We start from the raw sequence: 26,162 nt of genomic DNA on the forward strand, positions 1-26,162 counted from the left end.
GCAAGTGGACTGGTTGTCCGCAGTAAGCACAATCTTAATTAATGAGCAACGCAGCTGAAAAAAGGCTCACTTGGTGGGAACCGGGGCTGGAAGGGGGAAGTTTTTGGCTCTTACATTCTTTGAGCGTGGAACAGGCTGTTCAAAGACCGGCTGGTCCCAGTTCCTTACTTCAGATTTACAAGTGATTCTAAGGGTGCGTCTACACTGCGCCATTATTTCGAGATAACGAGCGTTATTTCAAAATAACAATGCGAGCGTCTACACTGGGGCGACCAACCCACAGCTCACGAGCTGCATGCGGCTCTTCCCCCCCTTAAAGTGCAGCTTGCAAAGCCTCCCCCACGGCTCACGAAGCCGCCTCTGCACCCCTAGAAATGGTCCCCGGCCCCCGGCTCCCTGTGCTCACTGGGGCATGGGAGCTGTCGATTGTGGTGATTCAAAATGGTGCTGCCCTACCGGAGCCTGACGTGGCCAAAAAGCCTTGTCTTTTCTTTTAAAGGGGCAGCGTCCTTTCCCCCTCTCCCCCCCCCCACCCCCGCACAACTCTGGGGGATGGTGGGGAGCTCTTCTCAACAAAAATTGCTCAAAAAAAATTCTGGTGCGGCTCTTCGCATTCTTTTCGCCTCAGTGTTGGTTCTCTTAGTTTAATGGGTTGGCCACCCCTGGTCTACACAGCCATTCCATTATTTTTAAAATTTTGAAATAAGGGATGACTTAATCCAAAATATGTAAACCTCATTCTATGAGGAATAATGCCTGTTCTGAAATAGCTATTTTGAAATAAGGCGGGTGTAGACGCTTCACTGCTGCTATTTCAAAATAGCCCCTCCCCAGGGCCATTCTAAGTTATTCCTCCCCAGTGCCTCCTGGGGCTCTAAATCAGGATAGCACAGCTACATTAGGGAAGCCTACCTCAGATTACCTTTGGGGCTTCTCTGCAGTGTAGACGTACTCTTTTGAAATAAGATATTTTGGAATAACTATTCCGGAATATTTTATTTTGAAATAAGTGTGCATTGTAGACGTACCCTAAGAGTAGAGTTACTGGGATTAATGGAATTTCTAGATTTACACGAGAGCTACTGAGAACAGAGTTACTCTGGATTGAGTTACTATAGATTTACACCAGCATAACTGAGACCAGAGTTACTCTGGATTGAGTTACTTTAGATTTACACCAGTGTAATTGAAACCACAGTTACTCTGGATTAAGGGAATGACTATAATTTACACCACTGCAGCTGGAAGCAGAGTTAATCAAGATTAATGATATTTCTGTAGATGTGCACAACTACAAAATGGGGAAGAAGTGGGGAGCCAGGAATATTGCAGAAAAGGGGCTGGGAATTATAGTGGATCACACATTGAATATGACCTAGACAAAAAAGGCTAATATTATTTTGGGGTATAAAACAAGGAGTTATTGTGTTGCTCTACTTGGTGCTGGTGAGGTCTTAGATGAAGGGCTGTGTCCACTTTGAGGCCCTGCTTTAAGAAAGATGGGCACAAATCAGTGAGAGTCCAAAGGAAACTAGTGTTGCCAGGTGTCCGGTTTTCACCCGGACTGTCTGTTATTCGGGTCACCTGTCCGGTAAGAAAAACAGAAATGTGAAATGTCCGGTATGTCCTGTTTCCCTCAAACAGAATCCTGGGGGGGACAATTTTCGCCTGCCACATCTGGCGGGGGCGGGGGAGTGAGGAGTGCAGGGTCATTTAAAGGTACAGCACCCTTTTTTTTCTCAAAATTTTTGGTCCCTTTTTTTTTTTTTGCTCTACAGAATTTTTTTCCCAGTCTTTTTTCTGGGGGAGGGGGGAGGGTTGGTATGTTTTGTTAAACCATCTGGCAACCCTAAGGACAGCAACTTAAATGGTAACAGGATTAAAAATCCTGACCTATGAGGAAAGGTTTTTAAAAAATGGGCATGTTTAGTCTTGAGAAAAGGAGATTGAAGGGAATCCTGAATCCTGATGACAGTATTCAAATATGTTCAGGGCTGTTGCAGAGAGGATGGTGATCAATTTTTCTCCATGTCCACTAGAGGTAGGACAAAAAATAATTGGTTTAATCTGCAGTCAGGGAAATTGACACTAGAAAGTAGGACAAACGTTCAAATGCTAAGGATAGTTATATCATGGAGTAGGTTATCTCAGGAGGGTGTGGAGTCCTCGTCATTGGAGACCAACGTTTCTCAAAGTGGGCTGCAGGCTGCAAATGGCGAACTGCAGGCTGCAGAGCTGGTAAGTAATCAAACCGGAGAGGCCCATTAGCAGCGTTCTCAAAGTGGGCCGCAGAGAGATATGGCCTCATTTGTCTTCACGCATCAGATCCATCTATAGACCAGACCTCGCCCTCTCTGGAATAACTTCTTAGAAGAGAAAACTCCATGGCTGTGTTTTCAAAAAAAATCAGCTGCTTTTCCGGAAAAACTTGCCAGCTGTCCACACTGGCCGCTTGAATTTCCGGAAAAGCACTGACGATCTACTGTAAAATCATCAATGCTTTTCCAGAAAAACTATGCTGCTCCCGTTTGGGCAAAAGTCTTTTTCCAAAAGACTTTTGCGCAAAAGGGCCAGTGTAGACAGCACAGTACTGTTTTCTGCAAAAAAGCCCCAATTGCGAAAATGGTGATCAGGGCTTTTTTGCGGAAAAGCGTGTCTAGAATGGCCACGGACGCTTTTCCACAAAAGGTGTTTTTCCAGAAAAGCGTCCTGCCAATCTAGATGCGCTTTTCCGAAAATGCTTTTAATGGAAAACTTTTCCGTTAAAAGCATTTCCGGAAAATCATGCCAGTGTAGACGTAGCCCATGTCTATGAATGAGTGGTTGTTACGATGAGCCTTTGGCTTTTCACTTACCAAGATTATTGGTCACTACAGGCCCTTTATGTGTCAAAAGTGATGCTGTAGGATATACATATAGGAAATAGACTGGGTCAGATTTACCCTGCATAAGCCCAACTTTCACGGTTATTTATGACTTGAAGAGCTCTACTCATCCTCCAGAAATGAGATGGCTAGTAGCCAGGACAGTTGGAGAGCTGTAAATGATAGACTATATAGAACACTAGAAGGGACCTCGAGAGGTCATCGAGTCCAGTCCCCTGCACTCAAGGCAGGACCAAGCACCATCTAGATAAACCCTGGCAGGTGTTTGTCTAACTTGCCCTTAAAAATCTCCAATGATGGAGGTTTCACAACCTCCCTAAGAAATTTATTGTAGTGCTTAGTCACCCTGACAGGAAGTTTTTCCTCATGTCCAACCTAAATCTCCCTTGCTGCAATTTAAGCCCATTGCTTCTTGTCTGAACCTCAGAGTTTAAGAACAATATTTTTTTCTCCCTCCACCTTGTACCTTTTAGGAACTTGAAAACAGTTATGACCCTTCCTCTCAGTCTTTTCTTTTCCAGACTAAACAAACCCAGTTCTTTCAATCGTCCCTCAGAGGTCATGATTTCTAGACCTTTAACCATTTTTGATGGCCTGCTGAGATTCTAGCATGTGGGTAGCAAGGTGCTTTTTGAGGCTTTTCCTGAAGCAAGATGGAAATTTAACCAAAAAATTGTCATAGGGTCAGATCCTGAGCTGGTATAATTTGGTCTCCCTCAGTGCTTAATTTGTGCCAGGGTTTTCCAGGGCTCAGCCCTGGCACTTCTATGAAAGTTTTAAAAAAAACCACACAAACAAAAAAATTGCTTGAGCATGGACACGTCTTTCATTACAAACTAAGCACTTGTCTGGTCCTGTGATGTTAGTGGAGCTTTGCTAATTTGCCCCAGACACCAACATGGCCCAAAATTATTGACTCATCATGATTTATTTTCTGCCCTTGTTAGCATCTGAGAAGAACCACTCCCAATCCGAAGCAGTCAAAAAACTGTGAGACAGGGCCCCAAAACCCCACAGAACAGTATATATCATGGAATAAAAAAAATTAAAATAAATGTAGAGTTCTTTTCATTTGCCTTCTGTTTCTTCAGTCATTAGGGATCAAGTTTTCAAGTGGATTCCGCAGCTAAGAGTGCGGGAAATTTACATATTCACATGATTCCAGGAGCTGGGGCTTTCTGAAAACCACAAATTATCACGAGAGTGGCAATAAAATTGTGAGAATTGGTGACTCTGGAGAAACTCACAATATTAGCATTTCTTCCACAGCAATTTCTCCTACCACCAACCACACCTGCTGCTGTGTTATCGTAATTAATGCTATGGTTTGTTGTTGTATGGTTATTCATGTTGCACTATTTCATTTCTGTAGTATTGTTCATGAACAGAGCAGCTGTTTACGGTATGGCAGCTCATGAGCACTCTTCACTTAAGATTAGTTTTTGTTATATGGTTGTTGGAAAATAGGTGTGTTATTTTAGGGATGATTAGAAATGCACTGGATTATTATCACAGGGCGGTGTCAGATACATACTCTGTTTTGTTATTGTAGGGTGCCTTATAAGTGCATTGAGGTTATCATAGATTTTTTTCAGGAATGTGCTGTTTCATTATTGTAGGGTTGCTCATGAGAGTGCAGGTTTGTTATTATAGGGCTCTTCAAAATATGATGCTGGGCTGTTGGCTGATTATAGTTATAACTGAAAAAAAAATAATTGTAACCCACTGGTGAACCTGTGTTCCTGGTTGCCCTCTCCAGCCAATTCACAATGCACATCTGCAGACTACAGAGGTCTGCCTCTTTAGCGCAAATAGTAATCCTCCCACCCCCCACATGCACACATTAATTCTTTTAATTCCGGAGGTCCTAGTTCAATCCCCAGTGTGCTAGCCAAGATGGTGGCTAAAGACATTTATAGAAATTTCCATTTTATGTGGCAAACACAACAAATCCAGAAAGAGATACATATAATTTTATGTAAAAGTATTAGAGTGTGTTTAGAAGACAAGGCAAGTCAAATTTTGGCTCCTCCTGTCTTTTAGAATGTATACAGTGGCTTAAGTTGATTGGTGACATTCCCTTTTCACAGACTTTCTCTTTCTCTATGTAGTTTGCCTCCTGGGAATCTCCTCCTAACTCAAAATTGTCCATGGGTTCTGATCCTGATCCACCCAGGAAGATGGGTCTCATAATTCTTACTTTTCTCATGGAAGATGTTGCATCTCGAAGGGTGCGTCTACACTGCCCCCATAACTCCAAATAAGCTACGTAATTTGAGCTACACAAATTGCGTAGCTTATTTCAAGTCCATTTTGAAATATATTTCGAAAATTGCCACTGTCTACACAGCACTTATTTCGAAATAAACTGCTGTTCCAAAACGTCCCTTACTCTTCGTGGAATCAGGTTTACAGGGACGTCGGAATAGCAAGCCTGTTATATTTTGAAATAACGGGCAAGCTCAAAAGACACAGAATAGCTAGACCACCGGTATCCTGAAATAGAGCTGCAATGTAGACGTAGACTTTATGGCATGTGTTTGGGAAGTGCTTTGAAACTGCTGGATGAAAAGTGTCAGACTGGTTTTCCATGTTGTCTTCTCATCTCCTCAAAACGGGTCTGGAAATGAGCTGACTTCATTTGAACTCTATACCTGTTGCTGAGATTCTGACTTGCATCTTGGCTCTTCTTTGTTACATCAAAAGGGGCATCCTTATGCCTCCCGGGGCAACAGGAACTGCAGGGGAGCTGTTTCTCAGCTTCAGAGTTGGGCTGGGACATTCTAGCCTTCTCAGCACTGCCCCCTAAACACGAGAGGGTTAATCCGGGCCCGGGGAGGCATGCTGTCTTACTGGAATTACACCCTAAAAGCTGAAAACAGAAGTTCCTCTGCCACCTCCTCGTTTGTTCCTGCTTACAGTGAATTTACAGCTTGCGTCTAAATGGTGAATTTTAATAACATTTTATTTAAAAAGTGTTACATATAAATGTAGTGTCCCAGTGTAAAAGTGTCTGCGGGCATAGAAATCATTATTGCTGGGCTGACGGTTAAAGACTGATACATTTAAAGTGAAATATATTCACTCCAGCATGAAAACTCAGGGTGTAAATTAAATTTGTCAATAAATATGGAAATGGCTTCCATCCCTCCGCCTCTCCCCTGCCCCGCGTTGCAGAGATTAGTCGTCTTGGTTCCATGTCATCGGCATGACAAGAGGAATTATTGGTTCCCACTCCTTCTGTTGTTTAATGTATGCTCAGTTTCAAGAGACATCTATTATCACAGCCTCAGATCAGTGAGTTAATTGTACATTCAACAGTGGTATCCACCGTATGAACTGTTTAGGAACAAACACTGGGAGGAGGTAATTGGATTTAGGGGATTCAAGAAACCCCCTGGGCAACTTGTCTTCTTCCTGGCTATTTCTGAGTGATGGAATAACCTGCCCATATGCTTCAGTGTTTTTGGTTTACACAAGTCTACGACATATATTAAGACACTTTGTGCATCTGTGTGTCTGTGTGTCCCTCTGTCCGTCTGTGAGTCCATTTGTTCAGGATCTCCTCCTGAGCGGTAACAGCTAGGACCACCAAATTTGGCAGGCACCTTCCTCTTATCTTAACTTGAAGCAAGGTCAGTGTTTGGTTGTGCCAGGACAATGGGAAGGAGGAATCTGATAGTAGGGACAGTTATACTGTAGAATGACCAGAAGGGGGCAGCAAGGGGGCAGAGATGGGGACCGGGACAGCTGTTCCTTCATTTGGTCGGCAGGGGGTAGGGGTGGTGAGAGGGACAACTACCTACTATATATTTCAGGGAGTTTGTCGGTTTGTGTGTCTGTGTGTCTGTCTGGCCCCCAGCTGGGGGACATGCACCCCGCTCTCAGCTGTGCCTGCTGGAGCTGCAGTGGCCATACAGAGGCATGTCTCACCTGGCCCCAAGTTGCTGCAGTGAGAGAGGGCTGGGGTTGTCCTCTCTCCCCAGGGCAGCCTGCATCCTGAACCCCTCCTCTCCAACCCCACCCCAGATCAATGATTTACATGAAGAAAAACAAAACTTATTTAAGTTAAGGACCTGAGACACGCTGGGTAAATCTTCTAGTAGTTCGCTGCAGAGAGGAGCCCAGTGCAAACGCCTAGAAACCCAAATCCCCCACATTTGAGACAGTCTGGACCCCAGCTCCATTCCAAGTCTTAATGAACGCCTCAGAACCTTGGGAACATTTGGATCTTCTGAACTCTACTGCTTCCATCCGTGTCTAACATCCGTGCATGGAAATATTTGCATCAGGTGTTTTCCTTATCCTGATCTGCGCTGTTGCTGGGTTCGTGCCAGTGCAGGAAGGAAAGACAAACACCTCACCTGTAATGCACCAGGTCATTGTGCACTATACTTGAGTGTTTCAGCCTGCCCTTGGGAATTTAATTGGGTTATTTTTGTGCCTCTGGGTCAGATACCTGGGTGTCACATAACAGTGTAGCTGTGTGACGCAGTGGGGGGCTGTCTGCTTTGTAACCCGATGTCCCCACCTGGGTGTGCTGTGATGTGTGTTTCCCATTGACTCACCCCACATGTGTATTGGCTCAGACACCTAGTCCCAGCCTGAGCAGTTAACAAGGCTCTTCCCAGAGGGAGGGACAAAGGAAGGGAGGCAGAGATGGCCACCTGCCCCGTCCCGGCCAGGGGGCAGGACCTGGGAGCTGGGCAGTCTTGGCTGTGCAAACATGAAGAAAACAGACTAAGTCGAGTACTGGGAGTTCAGGGGCCTGCGTACCCCTTCCCCAAAGGGTCTAAGGCTGCTTGACCCCTTACTCCTATGCCCAAATCGAACCCAGGCTGTGCTGTATCTCTGAGAAGCAATAAACCCTCTCTATTCTACTGGCTGGTGGAGTCACATCTTCCTGCGGACAGGGGTGCAGGGTCAAGGGTCCCCGACACGTCGTCACAAGCTGCACTGAAACTAATGGCGTGTGACTGTTTTACGCCCATTGAGGATTTGGCATTTTGTTCATGGATGTAGGGTTTCAGTATTGGTGTTTGCAAAGCAAGATCCTAGATCCTACTTGATGACATAAAGTTGGTTAATAAGATGAGTTTGTGTAACCTGATCGGAAGATTCCCATATCTTACTCTGAGGCTACGTCTAGACTACAGGCCTCTTTTGAAAGAGAGCGTCTAGACTACAAGCAGATTTTTCAAAAAAGCACAGCTTGCATTCAATAGCGCCTTTTTTCAAAAGAGTTCTTTCGAAAAAAAGTGTTATTCCTTGTAAAATGAGGATTACTGCGATCAAAAAAACTGCTGCTTTTTTTCGATTTACTTTCGAAAGAACACGGCTGTAGTCTAGATGCAAGTGAATTTTTTTCAAAAAAAGCCTACTTTTTTCAAAAAAAAACCTGTAGTGTAACACATCCTAAGGATGGACAGGTCCTATCCCATGATCAGGCCCAGTAAAATTATGATTTAAATTATTTTATGATTGGAAACCCAGATGTGCAGAGGTGTAATGCTCACACTGTATGAATGCTTTTATATTTACAAATAAATAGTTTATTTACAGATATGCAAACTAAGTCAGCAAGGTAGATAGAGATAACACTGAGATAATATAGAAAGTACACTGGAACATCCAGACTCACGCCATGCCTTACAGAACAACCTGGATGTTAGCCCTCATTTTCCTCATTACCATCCCCTTCCTCGCCTTCACCAGTGATCATCATTCTGGCTTTTCCCAAGGTCTACCTCTCTACCGGCAATGCTACTCTCTTCTGCTACATCTAGACTACATGGCTCCATCGACAGAGCCATGTAAAATAGTTTATTCAGCATAGTCAAAGAAGCGGGGATTTAAATAATCCCTGCTTCATTAAAATAAAAATGGCCGCCGTGCTGTGCCGATGATCAGCTGATCTGGCACAGCGTGGCAATCTAGACATGGCAAGGTCGACAAGGGAATCCCTTGTTGACTGCTCTGGTAAACCTCATTTCATGAGACATACCGGAGCAGTCGGCTTCATTAAAATAAAAACGGCCGCCATGCTGTGCCGACGATCAGCTGATCCGGCACAGTGCGGCAATCTAGACATGGCAAGGTCGACAAGGGAATCCCTTGTTGACTGCTCTGGTAAACCTCGTTTCACGAGACATACCAGAGCAGTCGACAAAGGCTTCCCTTGTCAACCGTGCCGCGTCTAGACTGCCGCGCTGTGCTGGATCAGCTGATCGTCAGCACAGCCCGGCAGCCATTTTTATTTTAATGAAACGGGTATTATTTAAATCCCCGCTTCTTTGACTATGACGAATAAACTATTTTACATGGCTCTGTCGACGGCGCCATGTAATCTAGATATACCCATACTGTGTTACACTGATGTAACCATGTCTAATGCATATTTAATAGGGGGTTACTTTTATTCCTTATTTGGATTTCCAACTCTTGCCAATGCTAAGGTGTCCTTTTCCCATAGGCGAGTATATTTATGATTTCAACTCATTATCATATTCGTCAGTTCGTTGCCATGGCACGTTTGAGGTCGGATGTTCCATCCAGAACCTTCTAGAAGCTGGTGTCAGCTCCTGTTCTGAGGTGAGTTGATGTTATATGCCCAAGACTGCCCCTTACATCCTACTTCCAGTTCCTTATAGCTCATGAGTTACCTAAGTTGAGCTATGCCAAAGTTTACAGGCCTTAAACCTCAGGTTAACTGCTAGAGCCAATGTCTCACGGAATTTAAACCTGTCAGTTCCTTGCATTACTGCTGAACATAGTAAAGCAAAATATATAGCAAAGCAGTGAATATAATAAACATAAACCTGCCCACTGAGCTAAATCTGGGCCCCTCAGGTTCCACTCGAGGGACTAAACAAACCCAGAACTCTCCAGAAGTGTAATGAGAAATCTGGACTCTGATAAGCGAGACTGTTGTATCTGAAAAGACATATTCTTTGGATGACCCTGTGGTCATCAGAATTGAGGTCAGGATACTGAAAAGTTACCACGACGAGCTGGGAATAAAAAAGATGCTCTCTCAGACCCTGATGGGTTTTTTTTAATGATACTGAGGTGATTATTTTATGTCTCCACTCATTAAAATGTCCCTTTGTCCACATTGTTTGATTGTCCCCAAGATGAATACGCATCCGGGGCTCTTTTGCTGCGTGGCAGGTGAGTTTTACATTGAGTAGGTTTGCAGGGGAAGGGCTCATTAATGTTACGATCAGGCTCCTAGCCCTGCAAATCCTGAGATGTCGCCCATTTCAAGAGTCCTGAATGTGGCTTTCCCATTGGCAGAGTGCTGCGGTAGACCGGGATGATCTGTAGTCAAGGTCAGGAGAAATGATTGTGATGATGACGGGCTCACATTAATTCTGCATTGAGGAGACATAATGGAGAATGGGAAGGAAGACTCATCTGTCACAAACTCCTCATCCATCAGCCGGAGGTTGGCAGCTGGGCTACGTTGCCTTTCCTTTGTTCCGCTGTTGCTCGGCTCAGAGTGCTGTATTTCAGGAGGGACAGAGGAGCCTGTCTCAGGAGTCATTGCCCTTCGCTGGCAAGCCATGGGACCTGAGATGCCCTCTGGCCATCTGCTTTCTGAGCACCTGCACCCCCCCCCCCCATGGTCTGACCTAAAAGGGTGTTACAAGGAGGAAGGAGGAAAATGGTTCTCTTTGGCCTCTGAGGACAGGACAAGAAGCAATGGGCTTCAACTGCAGCAAGGGAGGTTTAGGTTGGACGTTAGGAAAAACTTCCTGTCAGGGTGGTGAAGCACTAGAATAAATTGCCTAGGGACATTGTGCAATCTCCATTATTGGAGATATTTTAGAGCATGTTAGACAAACTTCTGCCAGGGATGATCTAGATGGTGCCTGGTCCTGCCGGGAGGGCAGGGGACTGGACTTGATGACCCCTCAAGGTCCCTTCCAGTTCTAGTGTTCTGAATCTATGATTCCTTACCGGAATTCTCCCTGTTAGCTGTTGGAGCTTCCTCGTTCCCCCCGTTACTTTCTCACCTTCCCCACTGCCTGCTCCTGAACACCCCACATTCCCTACCCACCAGCTGTTTTCGGCTGCCATCCCCTACCCACCCTTTCCTGTGGCACTCCCCTCATTCTTCTAGCCCCTCACACATACAAACAACCGACACTGATCCTTTCCTGCAGCTAGGGAGACCTTGTCTTCCACGGAGAGACCCCCCCTGGGTTCAGGGGAGTTTGGATCCAGCCTTTGGTCAATTGGATGGAAATAACCCTGCCCATTGGCCAATCCCCCCCGGTCCCTGCAGCGTATGGCATGATGAATGCTCCCCACAGCTCTCCATGCAGCAGAGAGAGGCACACTGAGAGACACAGAGCAGATCTCTTGGGGAAAACAGGCTTTCCTTCTTTGTATTACCCCTCTCCGTCAAGTTCCTGCTACCTGCCAGAAGTCAGGGTTCAGTGCATTGTCCTGCTTCTTGCAAGAACCCCTGGATTCTTTTGGCTTATTTTCTATCTTTCCCATTCTTATTTGGTGCTTTCAGATAAAATATAAAGTGCTAAGGTCATTTGCCAAAGCCCAGGCATTGGCTGGAGAGCTAAACCCCAGTGACCCGACTTTGGTGGGGGTACGTAATCTCTGCCTTTATCAGAGGAACTTCACACTTTGCCTGGCTGGGCGTGCTATCAGCAGTAAGCATGCCCCACAGAGCCTGGCTCTGGATGCTCTGGCGGTGCAATGCCACTTTAGCATCAAAGTACATTCGCTTGTACCTATTACTTCCAGGCATTATCGGGACCAGTTCCTCCTTTGAAACAAACTGAAGAACTCCATCTTCAAACGCCTGTGCATAAAAAGAACTAACCCCTTGGATCCACTCCCAAAGCCACATGCTGCGGTAGGTAAAGAACTGAATTAGACCCCTTGGGTCGCCATTGGTAGGTGGTGGGAGCAGGGTTGAGTTATGAAAGGGGCTTCAGGGGCAGCAGCCTGGAGCCCCCTGATGTAGCCCCTAAAGCCCTGCATGCTGCAGCTTTGTCTGGAGGGTCATGGAAGAGAAAGCACTTTGTGAGCTGCTGTTCCCCTACGATTACGTGTTAATTTCTAATTACCACCTTCAGGGTTGACAGGTTCTTTGTCCCAGGATCTGGCATATTCAGGAGGGGACGTTTCTAGTGCTGAAGTGTCCTTTTCCTATAGGTCAATGTAGCATTGCTCTCAACTTATTATCATATACGTCAAGTCGTTACCATGGGCGTTTGTGGTCATTTATCACATCCTGTGTCCTGATTACTCAGCTCAGCCTGAACCAGTTATTTGGGGACTTTTTATATAATGATGCATGTGCTGAGTCTGAGGGTATTTTCTCTACCATCCTATGTGGGTGAAAGGTCCCCGACATAAGTTTCAGTCCAGGGAAGCTGTAAGTAAGCTAGGGCCTGTGTCTGGGTGAGATCAGTGTCTCAACCACAGAAATCTGCTAACCTGAGCTTCAGCTGATCTTGCAAACGGCCTGTTACAGCCTTCAGCAGATTTCTTGCATTGCAGCTTTTAACTATTACCTCTAGACTAAATCTACCCATTAATATATTAATGAATTAATCTAAATCAACACAACCATATTATGAGCATGATAGGCTGGCAACTTGATAGGCTACGCTGGAGACACGTACCTGGGCTCCAGGGCTCTCGCCGGAAGGCTCCTCTGCCACCACTCCCATTGGACAGGAATTGCGGCCAATGGGAACGTTGGAAGTGGTGCAAGCGCAGCGCCATGTGGAGCCCCCCATGTCCCTCCAGGAGCTGTGCCAGGTAAGCGCCCCAATCTCCTGCTTCTTCCCTTCCAGACCCAGCACCCCAACACCAAGGCTGCTCTTACAACCTGCCCAGATCTTGTACCCCCACCGCTGCCCGCTCCTGTACCCTACCTCCTGCCTAGACCCTACACCACCAGCAAACTCCTGCACCTTATCTCCACCCAGACTCCATGTCCCCCAGCAAGCTCCTACACCCCACCTCCTGCCCAGACTACGCACCACCAGCCTGCTCCTACACCCTACCTCCTACCCAGACCATGCACCACCAGCCTGTTCCTACACCCCACCTTGCTCCCTGACAGCCCCCTGCCATACACTGAGTCCCTCATTTTTGACAAATCCCACAGCCTAGGTGGAGGGGCACACAATCTACATGCCTCAGGCCCCCAGAATAGTTAATCCATCCCTGGGCTGAAGAGCACATGTTGGTAACATTTTCCAAATGAACGATAAAGCACCAGGGTTTTGTATTTTACCGGTGCCATTGGTACAACGCACCATCTAAAGAGGAATCTAGAGAACCAGATTGTGCCGAAGAAGGATCCAACTCATCACATGTTGAAGTCAATGGCAAGACTCTGATGAAGCCCAGTGGGTGTTGAATCAGACACCACGTTCTTAGGTTGACTAAATACAAGAAGTAGACTGTAACTTGCATGATGGGTTATCTGCCCTTCCCTGGGAGGGCTTCTTAGACTGTGTTTGTAGGGGCTGAAATGGGGCCCGATCACAACTCCAATATATGTAAATTATGTCAAAGACACTAAGAAGATGCACTAAGAAAATGCCTCATTGAGAATGTTACAAATTCGCTGTCTGTGTGTTAAGGACTCTGCACAGCTAAACAAATGTTTTTCTGTATCTCTTTCCCCTTGTCCTTTCATTATGGAGGTGATTTGCATGAAAACAAGAGCTTTGCTTGTAAAGTGCTTATCTGTTATTCTGCATTCAAGGAACAGCCTTCTCTCCGTGGCTTCGAAAAAGCATTTACACAGCATCCAGTTGTGATATCTACCCATTGTAATGAAAGCTTGTGATATTAACTGGGAACTGTACAGCCAATCAGAGCAAAGAGAGATTCCTCCCAGTTCCGATCAGTGTTGATTTACAGACTTTCTCCCTTCTGCCTTGAGTCAGGGAGCACAGTCTAGTGGTTTCAGCAGGAGTGTGGAATAGACTTCCAATAGAGCTTAAAATCACTTCTTTACTGCCCCTCTTTCATCTGTTGGTAGAGCTAGTCAGAAATGTTTTGACAAACTGCTTTTTAGGCAAAAAGGGAAAAAAATGCGGATTTTGTCAAAAACCGACATCGAGAAATGCAGTTTGGTTTTGCCCCAATGCCTGAATGGAAATAAAGTTTGAAATAGTCACAAGGTCTTGTTTTGGATCTGTTCTAAATAAAAAGGGTTGTGTTTTTGGAGTCAGAACAACGTTTGCTTTTGTCATAGTGTAAAAATGAAAAAGAAAATGGTCCCCCCCCCCAAAGAAAAGAGGGTTGCTATGGAAAGCAAACATTTCAAACTAACTTGAAAGGATGCAAGAGGACGCGGTGCCAGATTTCCTATACAGTGAAGGCTAGGACTTTAACAGGGTTGAAAAAGAGCTAGATAGATTCCTGGAGGTTAGGTCCATCAATGGCTATTAGCCAGGATGGGTAGGGGCGGTGTCCCTAGCCTCTGTTTGTCTGGAAATGGGTGACAGGAGAGGGATCACGTGAGGATTCCCTGTTGTGTTCCCTCCCTCTGGGGCACCTGGCTTTGGCCACTGTCGGTAGACAGATGGACCTTTGGTCTGACCCAGTATGGCCACTCTTACGTTCTTACTCAGGAAGCACATGGGAGTCCAGCGTTCAGAGCAGGAGATGAGGCCTCCCCACTTCTGAGTTCTAGTCCCAGCCGTCTTACACTTGGCTTCTTCAATTAGGCAACTAATTGGGTCTTAAACTTGGCTTCTTTAATTAGGCAACTAACTCCCCATTTAAATGCTTAAATAACCACGGCCTGAGTTTCAGAAGTTCTGAACCTCCACAAATGTCACTAAAATTAATGGACGCTGCAGGCACTCTGCTCAAGCCACGTATTTAAGTGCGGGGATTGATAGATCCTCAGCTTAAACCAGAAATCAGTGGCATTTTGTTGATTTACACCAGCCGGGGATCTGTCCCTGATTTTCGGTTGGGCCGATGACTGATTCAGCCTAGCTCATCCCACGGATATCAGTCCTTGTCTTTCCCGAGTCCTAACTTTGCCCTGAATGAAAAGAAAGTCAAAATCCACCCGTGCCATCTGATTTTTTTTTCTTTTTTAATTTCCTTTTTCACCGTGAGAGCTGACGCCCATGCGCTACCTGGGATTGATGGGAGTGTGCCAGACTCCAGCTGCAGGCTCTGTGTCTTGGTGCATTAGGGACAAAACAACATCGCTGTGTTACAAGTGCCTTGACAGAAAGGGAGAACAGAGGAAACATGCAGGCCCGCGGCTTCTCCTCCAAAAGAAGCCGCACAAAAGAAGAAACTAACTCAGCAGAAAATGTCGTGTCGGCAAAGCAGCTAGGAGCAAAGCAACACAACTTTCCGTGGGAGAAAACAGGGGATGGAGGACAGCGTTTTTAAATTAACGGTGTTAGGAGGCTCCTGGAGGAAAGGAATTTGTTGTCGTTAGACTCACTGTGCTCATGAATCACCTACACGGAGTCCCTTTAGCCTGTGTCTGACAATCCCCTCAAAATGCAGAGCGAATCGGTCTGTATCAGTGACAGCCTGGTTTTCTAATCTCAAATAACCTTTAGCAGAGGAAGGCTCCCCAGGCGTGATGAATATCTGCAATATCAGCGCTCCTCCCCGCCATCCCTTTAATTGCAATTAAAGGGGTTGCCATGGCTCGGGTGAATGGCATGCAGGCTGATTTACATGGTCCAGTGGTGGGTGGGTCTAACTCTGTGATTAACTTTAATAGTGACATTGGAGTCTTATGCTCTATGAAATGAAATGAAAATGGAAGCAAAGCAGAGGTTGGGGGCATAGCATGGGGAATGTGCAAATAGTACTAGGGACCAGTATCTGTTTTTGTTTCCATTGGCTTTAAATCCAGCCCAAACTCGGGCTTATTAGTCTGGATTCACATCAGATCTCCTGTACGCTGGTGTAAATCTGGAATAAACTGAATAGTTACTCTGGATTTACATTTGCATTAGTATCAGCCTAGACTAAGCTGGGTAGAATTAGTCTGGATTTATATGGGAGCTTGTGAATGTTACTGTCAATCTGGAGTAACCCCAGAAGAGTTGCTCTGGATTTCCCTCTGAATTCCCTCTGTCAGTCTGGAACAACTCCAAGAGTTACTTCGCATGGTGTGTCATATTTTACAGCAATTTCAACCACAATTGTTAATTGATATTGACATATAAAATAAAAGGAATAAATTCAACGCGTGTGAAACTCACCCAGCCCTGCCAATGCAGATCAGTTCTTTCCTACAGCAACCCTGCCTGTTCAATACCAGACTCTCATCCAGGTCTGTCAAAGTCCCTCCCACCCTCCCTCTAGCAACTGTGACTGTTCCGGCCCCATCTCAGTTGGCAGAATTCCTGCTGCTGGGGATACAGCTTGGCTAACACACTGCAGAACCTTCTCCTTTTCCATTCCTGACCTCCACAGTAGTGAGCCTCCAACTCCTTACCTTCAACTGTGGTTCCCCTGTGGCACCGAGAGCCTCTGCTATTCTGCATTGTTGGGTGTTTTTTTAATGTGTATCAGAGGAGACTGGAGTGAACTGGAAAAAAATAAACCTCATCAAACGCCTCTTCGGTTGTAGTTCAGAAGTTGTATTCAGGTCCCCAGAGGTGAGCTGTTGATGCTTTTGAACTCTGCCTCCTGCAGCTCTCAGTTCTTAATGAATGGTGCTTAACTGAGGATGGTAGCTAAAAACAGAAGAGAACAGGACTTCTTTAGTTCCCCTGTTCCTTAAAAAAAGTGCTGCTTTTGGTAGCTCTTAGGAGATGTGTTTAGTATGTCTTTGGGGCTGACATGAAGTCTTGCCTACTTTCAGTCCATACACTTTATTTCACAAACCTACCCAAATAGAAAAGGCTTATGAATTCTGCCCTTTCTATAGATTGTTTTGAACCAGCTTATATAATTACTTAGATAGAAAGATTTGGGGATGGGAAAAATTGTCTTGGGGGGGGGGGGCATGTATATACAATGCCTCACACATCAGGGCCCAGGTACTATTTAATAATAATTATAATAATGACTTAATAGGGGACTAAATTCATTATGACCAAAACAAGTGATGTAAATGGGCAGTTTATATCAGCTGAGAATTGGAACTATTGTCTACTATATATTTGAGAGAGTACATCTGCTAGTCTACCATATATTTGAGTGAATTTGTGTGTGTGTCTGTCTGTGCATCCATTTGTGAGTCTATTTGTTCAAGAACTTCTCCTAAACAGTAAGAACAAGGACCATGAAATTCACGATGCAACTTCCTCTTATCATAACTTAAAGCAAGGTCAGAGTTTGGTTGTGCCATGACAATGGGCAGAGTTTGGTTGTGCCAGGACAATGGGATGTGCCTGGAATCTGATTGGTTCTCATCAAATGAAAAGGGACAGTTCTACTCCAGACTGACCACAGGGGGCAGCAGGTGTCCCAGATCCAGGGAGCAGCTATGGGCTGAGCAGCTCAGCCCACACTGCCCTCGCTAGCTCCGGAGAGCAATTGCTGGTCACCTCCACCTCCTGTCCTGAGTCCCCTTCCCACTGCCCCGTCTCCTGCACCCTTCACTCCCTGCCCTAAGCCCCCCCACACACACACCTCCCAGCCTTTCACTGACTCATGAACCCCCACACATATCTGCACCACCTGCCCTGAGGCCCCCACCCTCTGCCCTGAACCCCGCCACACATCCACTCTCCTGCCCTAACTACCACACCCCCTACATTTCTGCCCTGAACCCTCCACCCTTTGTCCTGACTCCTGCACCCTCACTCCCTGCCTTAAGTCCCTCCTCACTTCCAATCCTGACTCCTCCCCCCACACACACTCCCAAACCCCTACTCTGAGCCCTTCCTCACTGCCAACCTTGATTCCCACATCCTCCACAGTCCCAGCCCTCTCCCCTGACTCCTGCACCCCACACACCCCCAGCTTCCAGCCCTGAAGGCCCCGAGCATCACCAGGTAAATGTTCTAGTGTTTCATAAAGCTTAAAACAGGCTGCTCACTGAGGTAGAAACGAATGTTTTTACACTGTGCTGTGCATCTTTCCTTTAATCTTTTACATATCAGTGTGTCTAACATTGTCATGAAGTGTAAAACAAAGGGAACACTTCATGCAAAAATTTCAAAAATCGTACTTTTTTGGGTCAACATTTCAATGTTTTTGAAAGATTGTTATTCTAATAGCTGGTTAAAATACAGGAAACATTTAAAAGACTATTCAAAAAAAATGTACTGATTTCACACCAGTGCAACATGGTTCATTCCATTACAAAAACAACCAACCAAACAACAAATGGTCTGGTAGCACTTTATAGACTCACAAAACATGTAGATGGTATCATAAGCTTTTGTGGGCACAGCCCAGACTGATCTTTCCCTTAAAACATGCATATTGCTTCAAAGAGACTTTAACTCCAGACTTCAATGAGAAGCTTCTGAATTGTCATTCATGCTTAAATTTATGTATTGGTCTAAACAAAGACTCTAATTATCTCACCCATTACAAAGATAGCTTCCCCAGTTATCATCCCTAATGTCATTACCTCACAGAAACTTCTCCTATTATCATCCCTATGTCATTACTACACAGACACTAACCTTCCCCCCTCATCCCCACTCTGTTCCAAAATCTGATCTGTCAATTTCACATGCCTTCATTTTTTTGATTGTATCACTTTGGTACATATGGTCGTGCCACTTTTCTTCCACTATTTGTTCTGAAGAAGTGGGTCTGGCCCACGAAAGCTCAACACCTAATAAACCATCTTGTTAGTCTTTAAAGTGCTACATAGTTCTGACTTTTGTTTCATCTAGACCAGACTAACACAGCTGCATCTCTATCACAGTTCTTCTAGAGTTAGTCCTACAGGTGGAACCTCTCTAATCTGGCACTCACTGGTCCAACAACATCCATGGTCTGGCATGATTTTAGTTAGCCAGAAGTCCACTTATCATGGGTGTGGCTAAGTTTCCCGTGGGCCCATGAGGTTTGTTTATAGCCCCCACTCTTGGCTCTCAGTGTTCTGTGCTGGGCTATAGTTTCCCACAAATGTCTTCTAAGGCTACGTCTACACAGCGGAGCTATTTCAGGATACTTCCAGTATCCCCAAATAGCTATTCTATGTCTTAAGAACAAGCCCATTATATTGAAATATAACAGGTTCGCTATTCCAATGTTCCTGTAAACCTCATTGCATGAGGGACAAGGGAAATTTCAGAATAGCACCTTAGTTTGAAATGTGGTGCTGTGTAAACAGTGCCAAATATTGAAATAAGCTATTTCAATATAACATCGAAATAAGCTATGCAATTTGCATAGCGCAAATTGTGTAGCTTATTTTGAGGTCAGGGTGCTGTGCAGACACACCCTCTGAGCCCAGTAAGCAGGGAAAGTGTTGATCATGCTGCTAGGCAATATTGACCTCCCGTTGTTCAGCAAATTCTCTGGTTTGGCACCGGCCAAGTACTGAGGTTGCCAGACTAGAAAGGTTCACTCTGTATCAGAATCAGGCCCTTTATAGCGTGTTACATTGGGGGGTTATTTATGCAGTTGAAAGGAATTCCCCTCTTCGCTCACTTTGATTCAACCTTTTCATGTGGTATTTTGAAATCTAACCGGGGGCATCTTTTAAAAACAAAACAAAACAAAACAAAAAAACAGGTGTTGCCGAAATCTGCCGGCTCACGTGAATTTGTGACTTGAGTTCTAGCTTATAGCCCACTTCTCAATTCACTCCGCAGTCCTGCAACCGAACCATAGCTCCAAACTTCATTTGAACTGCAGCTATGCGAGTCCCTTGGCAATGGCCTCGTATCTAGCAGAGTCGCCAGGGTAGAAAGGGCAGTAAAATGTGTCAGTTACTTTCCTTGAATGTAGAGGAGCGATAAGTTACACAGTTTGCAACGTGCTATCCCAGAAAAAAAAAGAGAGTTCTGTCAACACTCACATCTGGTCCTCATTCAATGATAATAAGAGACAATTAATTATTTCAGCCCGCTGTCTATCTGTCAGTGCATCATAAAGAATATTTTTGGTTTGCATTGTCTATCTCTTTTTTTTAATATATAGCTGCTTTTGTTTGCTACATAATAGCTTTTGTTTTTCTCTACTTTTTTGGTCTTGTGTTTTCCCCCTCCCCTTTTAAACGTTTAAATCCTGTAATTGACAGCCCTCCATCTTTTGCTGCCATCAGTTATCCACATAAGATTACATTGGTTCAAGTATAAGTCTTTTGCAGGGATATTAAGACCACATCTACACTGCAGTCTTCTTGCGCAAGACACTTTTTGCAGAAGAGATCTTCCGCAAAAACTTCTTGCGCAAGAGCATGTCCACACTACAAAAGTGCATCACAAAAGCGATGGGCTTTTGTGCAAGAGAGCGTCCACACTGCATGGATGCTCTCTCAAAAGAAAGCTCTGATTGCTATTCACAGAATAGCCACCAGAGCACCTGTGCTTTTGTCAATTGGCTCTTTTTGCATCACCCCCTCCCCCGTTGCCTGTTTGCATCACCCCCTCCCCCGTTTTGCGCAAGAACTCTTGCGCAAAAAGGAGTTATTCCTCATAGAAAGAGGAATACCTACACCGCTAAAACCCCTCTGATCGTTTGATTTACTGTAAATTTACTTGCACTAAAATGAACTTGAGGTATGGACACTCCGCAGGTTTTTGCGCAAAAACCCTGTAGTGTAGACGTAGCCTAATGGATATCATGTGGCTGTGTGGCTAGGGCAGGGGACTGGCGTATCCATGCCAGGGTCTCAAAGAAAGAGTATAGTCCACTTGCAAGGAAATTACTTTAACTTCTTCATGCCACAATATCCCTAGCTGTAAAATGGACATAATAACATACAGGGTGTGCTGGGGCTAATTCAGGGTTTGCAAAGCACTTTACGATTCCTTGGTGTAGAAGTGCAGTGTGTCCTTATCGCTGCTCTTACATTTGCTGTAGTTTCCAAAGACTTTAGGAGCCGTCAGTTCAGCACAGCCTTTGGTCTGGCTGTATACTCCAGATGGCAGCTGCTATAAAGGAGACAGATGTTTTGTTACAATTTTAGTGGAACTTTAATAGTTTTGTGAGATCTTGGGGAACAGAGGGCTAAGGTCAGCAACAGACTTCCATCTCCAGAGCTGCAGGAGTGATTTTAACCTGAGGAAAAATGACTGTTTATTAGCGTGGGGTAGAGATGGAGGAAATATTGCAAAAGGGGAAAAAAAAGCATTAAAACCTCCAAGCTGACGTGGCAGGTGTTTGCAAATCCCTTTTATCAGCCCTCCAAGAAGCATGGGGCTAGCAAAGATCTGTCTGTTGGAATGTTCACAAAAAACCAGCAACAATTGATGCAAAGACCAGTGCAAACACATGTGCTTGCATCAGAGAAGAGCACTGTTAATTTCCCTTGGTGCAGATAGCAGTATGGCAACATGCCAACCTCAGTGCCACTACTAACAAGTGGGAAGCGGCACTGAGTTTTCCGTCTGCTTTCAACAGGGCTCAGGATTTGACATTGTGTTTTTAGCTATACTAGTGCAAACCTTTGGGGTGGTCACAATTTGCACAGGTGCAGCGAGATCTGTACTAGTATCGCTTGCTCCACCATACCCGTGTAGATTTTTTCTAAGGCCAGGTCTGCACTAGACCTGGAAGTTTGGGTTAAGATACACAACTCCAGCTACATAAAATATAGCTTCACAGAGGGAGGCCGACAGGAGCAAACGGTCCCATTGGCTTCCCTTACTTCTTGTGACTGCCAGGAGTACTGGTGCTGACCGGAGCTGCCCTCAGCATTTGATTTAGAGGGTCTTAACTAGGCCCGCTAAATCGAATGCCAGAAGGTTGATCTCCAGTGGGGCAAGTGAAGATGTGGCCTTGTTGCGGTCATGAAGTTACATCAGTGATTAAAATCCCTATGGAAACAAGGCCCCAAAATACTTTGCTGGAAGTCCTCAAACTAGCATGGTTTGAATCACTTGGATTTGTGGTTCTGATTCTGCTGACCCCTTTAGCTCATGGTTCTGATCCATGGGGCACAGCATCTCCTCCCAGGGCCTCATGGTGCGTTGGATTTCACAACAGCTAAACCATCCCCAAGAGAGGAACAAAGAACCTCTCCCAAAGAACATCTCCAACAATGCACTATTACACGTCCTCCTTTGCAGCTCCTTCCACTGCTTTAACATTACAAAGTATCCTCTAACATCAGCCCTTCTGCAGCTTAAGATGAGGACAGTACAATTTCTTTGCTCCCTGTGGATCAGCAAAACTCAATCCCTATCACTTTTACAAAGGAATTCTCACACGGGATCAGGTCGGTGAGCTGTCTAACCCTATATACTAACCCCAAGAGTGGCCAATATTTTCTTCTTCTCCACTCTTCTCCAATCCTGGATGTGTCTGGGTCTTTTAACCTCGCCCCTCCAGTCTTAATTTCCAGACCATTTCAAAACCAAACAAGATACTCTGACTAGTGCAGTGGTTTTCAAACTAGGGGTCACGACCCAGGACTGGGTGGCGGAATTTCGGGCACTGGGTCTCATTGCTGCAGGGGCGGTTCAGGTGACCAGTGGGGGTGCTAAGGCAGCCACCTGTGCTGCTCCCCAGAAGCAGCTGGCAACAGGCCCAGTTCCTAGATAGGGGGAGGTGGAGCACACAGGGGTCTGTGCACTGCCTCCACCCTGAGCACTAGCTCCGCACTCCCATTGGCTGTGAACCTGCTGCCGGCTGCTTCTGGGGCGCAGCCTGGTCTGAGGTGCCAGGAGAGGCAGGAAGCTGCCTTAGCCCCTCCCTTTCCCCCCACTGCACTGCTGTCCAGGAGCCACTAGAGGTCATCCCCTTCTGCCCCAGTCGTGCCCCCCTCGCCAAGTCAGAGCCCCCTCCTCAGGGGCAGATGAGGATTTTGCGGGGCCCAGGGCAGCACTATTTCGTGGGACACCCCCTTTGACAGGGTGAATGCGCGGGGCTTCTTGAAGCGCGGGGCCCGGGGTGGCCTCCCCACTCGCCCTGCCCTATATCCGTCACTGCCCCTCCTACAGCCAAAGCTCTACTCCTCAGCCTCACCCCGGAGCCCCCACTCCAGTCAAATTATGTTGGGTTGCAGTATCAAGGATTTTCTTCAACTGGGTCCTGAGAAAAATAGTTTGAAAACCGCTTGGTCTAGTGGAATCGCTCCCTTTAACTGAACATAGTTGGCAGGTCTGTGCTCAGAATCCACATCCTGATCCACTCCACGGTCTGCGCCTCTTGGTGTGTAGTGGGGCGCCGCTGCTTGGGAACAGAGCCCGGGAATCGCCATCACAACAGGGTGTGCTCATATGTCCCCTTTCGCACGAAGACCCCAAAGCACTTGAAAAAAGCTAGCTCATGAATTCCCTCCGCGCTCCAGGGAGATACTCATAGGAGCAAGATGGTTTTCAAACGGCAGGGAAGGCACGTAAGAATCCACAAACCAAATCAATGTCACCTCCGTGAATAGAAACTCCACACCCTTGCTCCTAGGGATCCCTCTGCTGCAATCACTAGGCAGCACTGTTGTCAGCTTGCTGGGATGCTGTGGATTCATAGGCTTCAAGGTCAGAAGGGACTGTTCTATCAACCAGTCCAACCTCCTGCATGACACAGGCCATACATTTCACTCTGTTTTCACTGCATGAAACCTGACAACTTGCGGCTGAACGGCAGGGTAAATTTTAGAACGCCCGCCAGTCTTCTCTGCTATCTCCCTTGCCACCCAGGGACAAGACGGCTCCGTAGCCTAGAATGGTTGGTGATGTGGACGTTAGAAGTTCTCACTGACGCTCTCTGCCTTGCTTTACTAGTGAGATCTGGTGGGATGGCCGCACAAAGTAGCATGTAGGGCCTGATGCACTGGGAGGCTTGCTGTTAGTGAAATATTACTAAAGATTAGAACCCATGTGTGACGTAGTGTGGGTACCTTGCTGGTTGCTAGGCTTGGGCGGTGGGTGACCCCCACTGGCTGCTGTCTGTAGCACGGCCCAGCAGAGTAGCTGATGGGACAGGGAGGTAACCTGTTCGACCAGTTACCTCCCAAGGAGAGGAACAAAGGAAGGTGGAATGCCGCCCCTGGCTGGGGGGCAGGGCTGGAAGAGAGTTGTAGTTTCTGTGTGGGAAGCAGGGGAGAAGGAGCTAGGGAGGGGGCTGGGATTGTAGGGCCCAGCCACCCCCCATCTCAAGGGGGGCACTGAGGCCTCCTAGCCCCCGTTCCTGTAACCAGATTACACCTGTGCTGTGCTGTATCCTGGAGAAGCAATAAACTCCCTCTACTCTACTGGCTGGTGGATTCGGTTCGTGCCACTATGGGGATGCAGGAGGTGGGGGACCCCGATGCGCCACCACGCCATGACACTGTAATTTAGAACAGGGTTAAACAAAATTAAGAAGAGACACCTCTCTCCTCTGTCCATTTATGTAAAGACCAGTCCCTTTCTCCTGTGGTTTCTTCAGTTTTACACCCACTCCTGAACAAAAAACCACTAACCCTCATTTCCCTACCTCCCGTTAGGTCTATGGGTATGTTTACACTATAGAGTTTTTTCAGAAAAACAGTTGTTTTTCCAAAAAAACTTGAGTTACGTCCACACTGCAATTGCATTCTTTCGAAAGAAAATCGAAAGAACAGAGGGGTTTTTCCGACATTGGTAATCCTCTTTCTATGAGGAAGAAGCCTTTTTCCGAAAGAGCTCTTTCAGAAAAAGGCGTGTGCGGATGGGGAAGAGAGAGGTCTTTTGAAAGAAGAGGAAAGAGGAAAAAGCACAGGTGCCCTAGTGATCACTCTGTCCATAGTAATCACAGCTTAAATGTGAGATAGCGTCCGTTCAGTGTGGACGCTATCTTTCGAAAAAGCAGATCACTTTTTCAATGTGTTTTTGCAGCGTGGACGCTCTCTTTCTGAAATTTTTTCACAAGATCTCTTCCGGAAAATCTTCTTCCGAAAGAAGCCGGCAGTCTAGAGGTAGCCTATATGAATCAGGGATGGAGCGTCAGTCACGTATGAGCCTATGTATTAAGTGCTTGGCTTGCCATAAAGCCAAGCACCTAATAACAATATGATTCCAAAATCGTACATTCCAGGCCTTCATTTCACTTCAGAAGTTGAGGTCTGTGTATTGACTCTTCCTTCTAGGACCATAATGTCAAATCTTGGAAGTCGAACGGCTTCTCTGCACGCAGATTTCTCGGCGGGCAAGTCTCTAGTTTTTTACATTTTTCTTTCCATTCTGCAGTTCTCAACAAAGTCAGTTTTTTAAAGCGGCTCCAGTGAGGGATTCCTGAGTCCAGGCAAGACTCCCAGTACAGCATTGCCTGGCAGCAGATTGGACTGCCAGCCCGGGAATGGGCCGTGGGCGAGGTCAGGGTGAAAAGACAGTTCACCTCGTTATTCCTGGAGGCGAGTCCGTTTCCAGTGACTTCATCTATTGTATTTCCTTATCCTGACTCAGCTGCCCCACTTAGAAAGCCACGAGGGAGGGCGGGTCTGTAGTAAATCACAAACAGAGCCGCTGTGGTTTAAAGAGCCCATCAGGGATGTGGGCTAAAACTGCCAAAGAGATAAATCTCTCTCCACTTTTCCTCCCCTCTCTCAGACAGTGCACGCTGGAAAAGCATATGGCCCGAACCCCTAGAGGACAAATTTCTTCCCTGCCCTGAAACGTGAGCGTTTATGTTCCTCCCGCTCCGTTATTTCCTACGATTGCTTGGCCATATGTGAAGCTGCCGATTTGGAATGGACCCAGTGAGTCATGTAGCCTGATAGAGCCCTGCGGCTCCTTCCAACCCAAAGGAAATCCTCTGTATTGCGCACCCAACTACGCAAACCTCGGACAGGAGGAGAAATTCCTTCCTCAGCCGGGCTGGTGAGCAGCTTGTGCCCTGAAATTGGAGGACTGAGGCCTGTTTAGAATTTCACACTAGCCAGGGTAGCAACTCTGGAACCTCGTCGCGCTGACTCAATGGATTTTCACCTGCTGCGTCATCTTTATGAAGTTCTTGTTGACAGGGGATCTTTCTTTCCTTCCCCTCCAAAGGGCAGAGGGATTGTGTGGGACCTAACAAGACTGGGGAGTGAGGCGGTTACTTGGGCTATACACCCAAGTGTGCAGGGGAGCATGGGGAAGTGCAGGGGAGCATGGGGAAGCGCAGGGGACCATGCGCACATGGGTAGGCTCAGTGTAGTCACAGATCACCAGAGGTACAAACCAGCTTGGGAACATTGATAGGCCCTCAGCAGCTAGC

At 46.2% G+C, this 26,162-nt stretch overlaps 1 long non-coding RNA gene across 4 annotated transcripts in view; it reads left to right on the plus strand.

Moving 5' to 3' along the window:
- LOC112546261 (uncharacterized) overlaps positions 1-26,162 on the plus strand; it is a 130,432-nt gene that overhangs the window by 90,854 nt on the left and 13,416 nt on the right. For all 4 annotated transcript variants that reach the window (XR_012897593.1, XR_012897594.1, XR_012897596.1 and 1 more), the window contains 2 exons: positions 9,358-9,476; positions 11,655-11,766. This is a non-coding gene — a long non-coding RNA (uncharacterized LOC112546261). The remainder of the gene's footprint in view (positions 1-9,357; positions 9,477-11,654; positions 11,767-26,162) is intronic.

Source organism: Pelodiscus sinensis, chromosome 25, assembly GCF_049634645.1.
Source record: "Pelodiscus sinensis isolate JC-2024 chromosome 25, ASM4963464v1, whole genome shotgun sequence".
Lineage (NCBI taxonomy): Eukaryota > Metazoa > Chordata > Testudines > Trionychidae > Pelodiscus > Pelodiscus sinensis.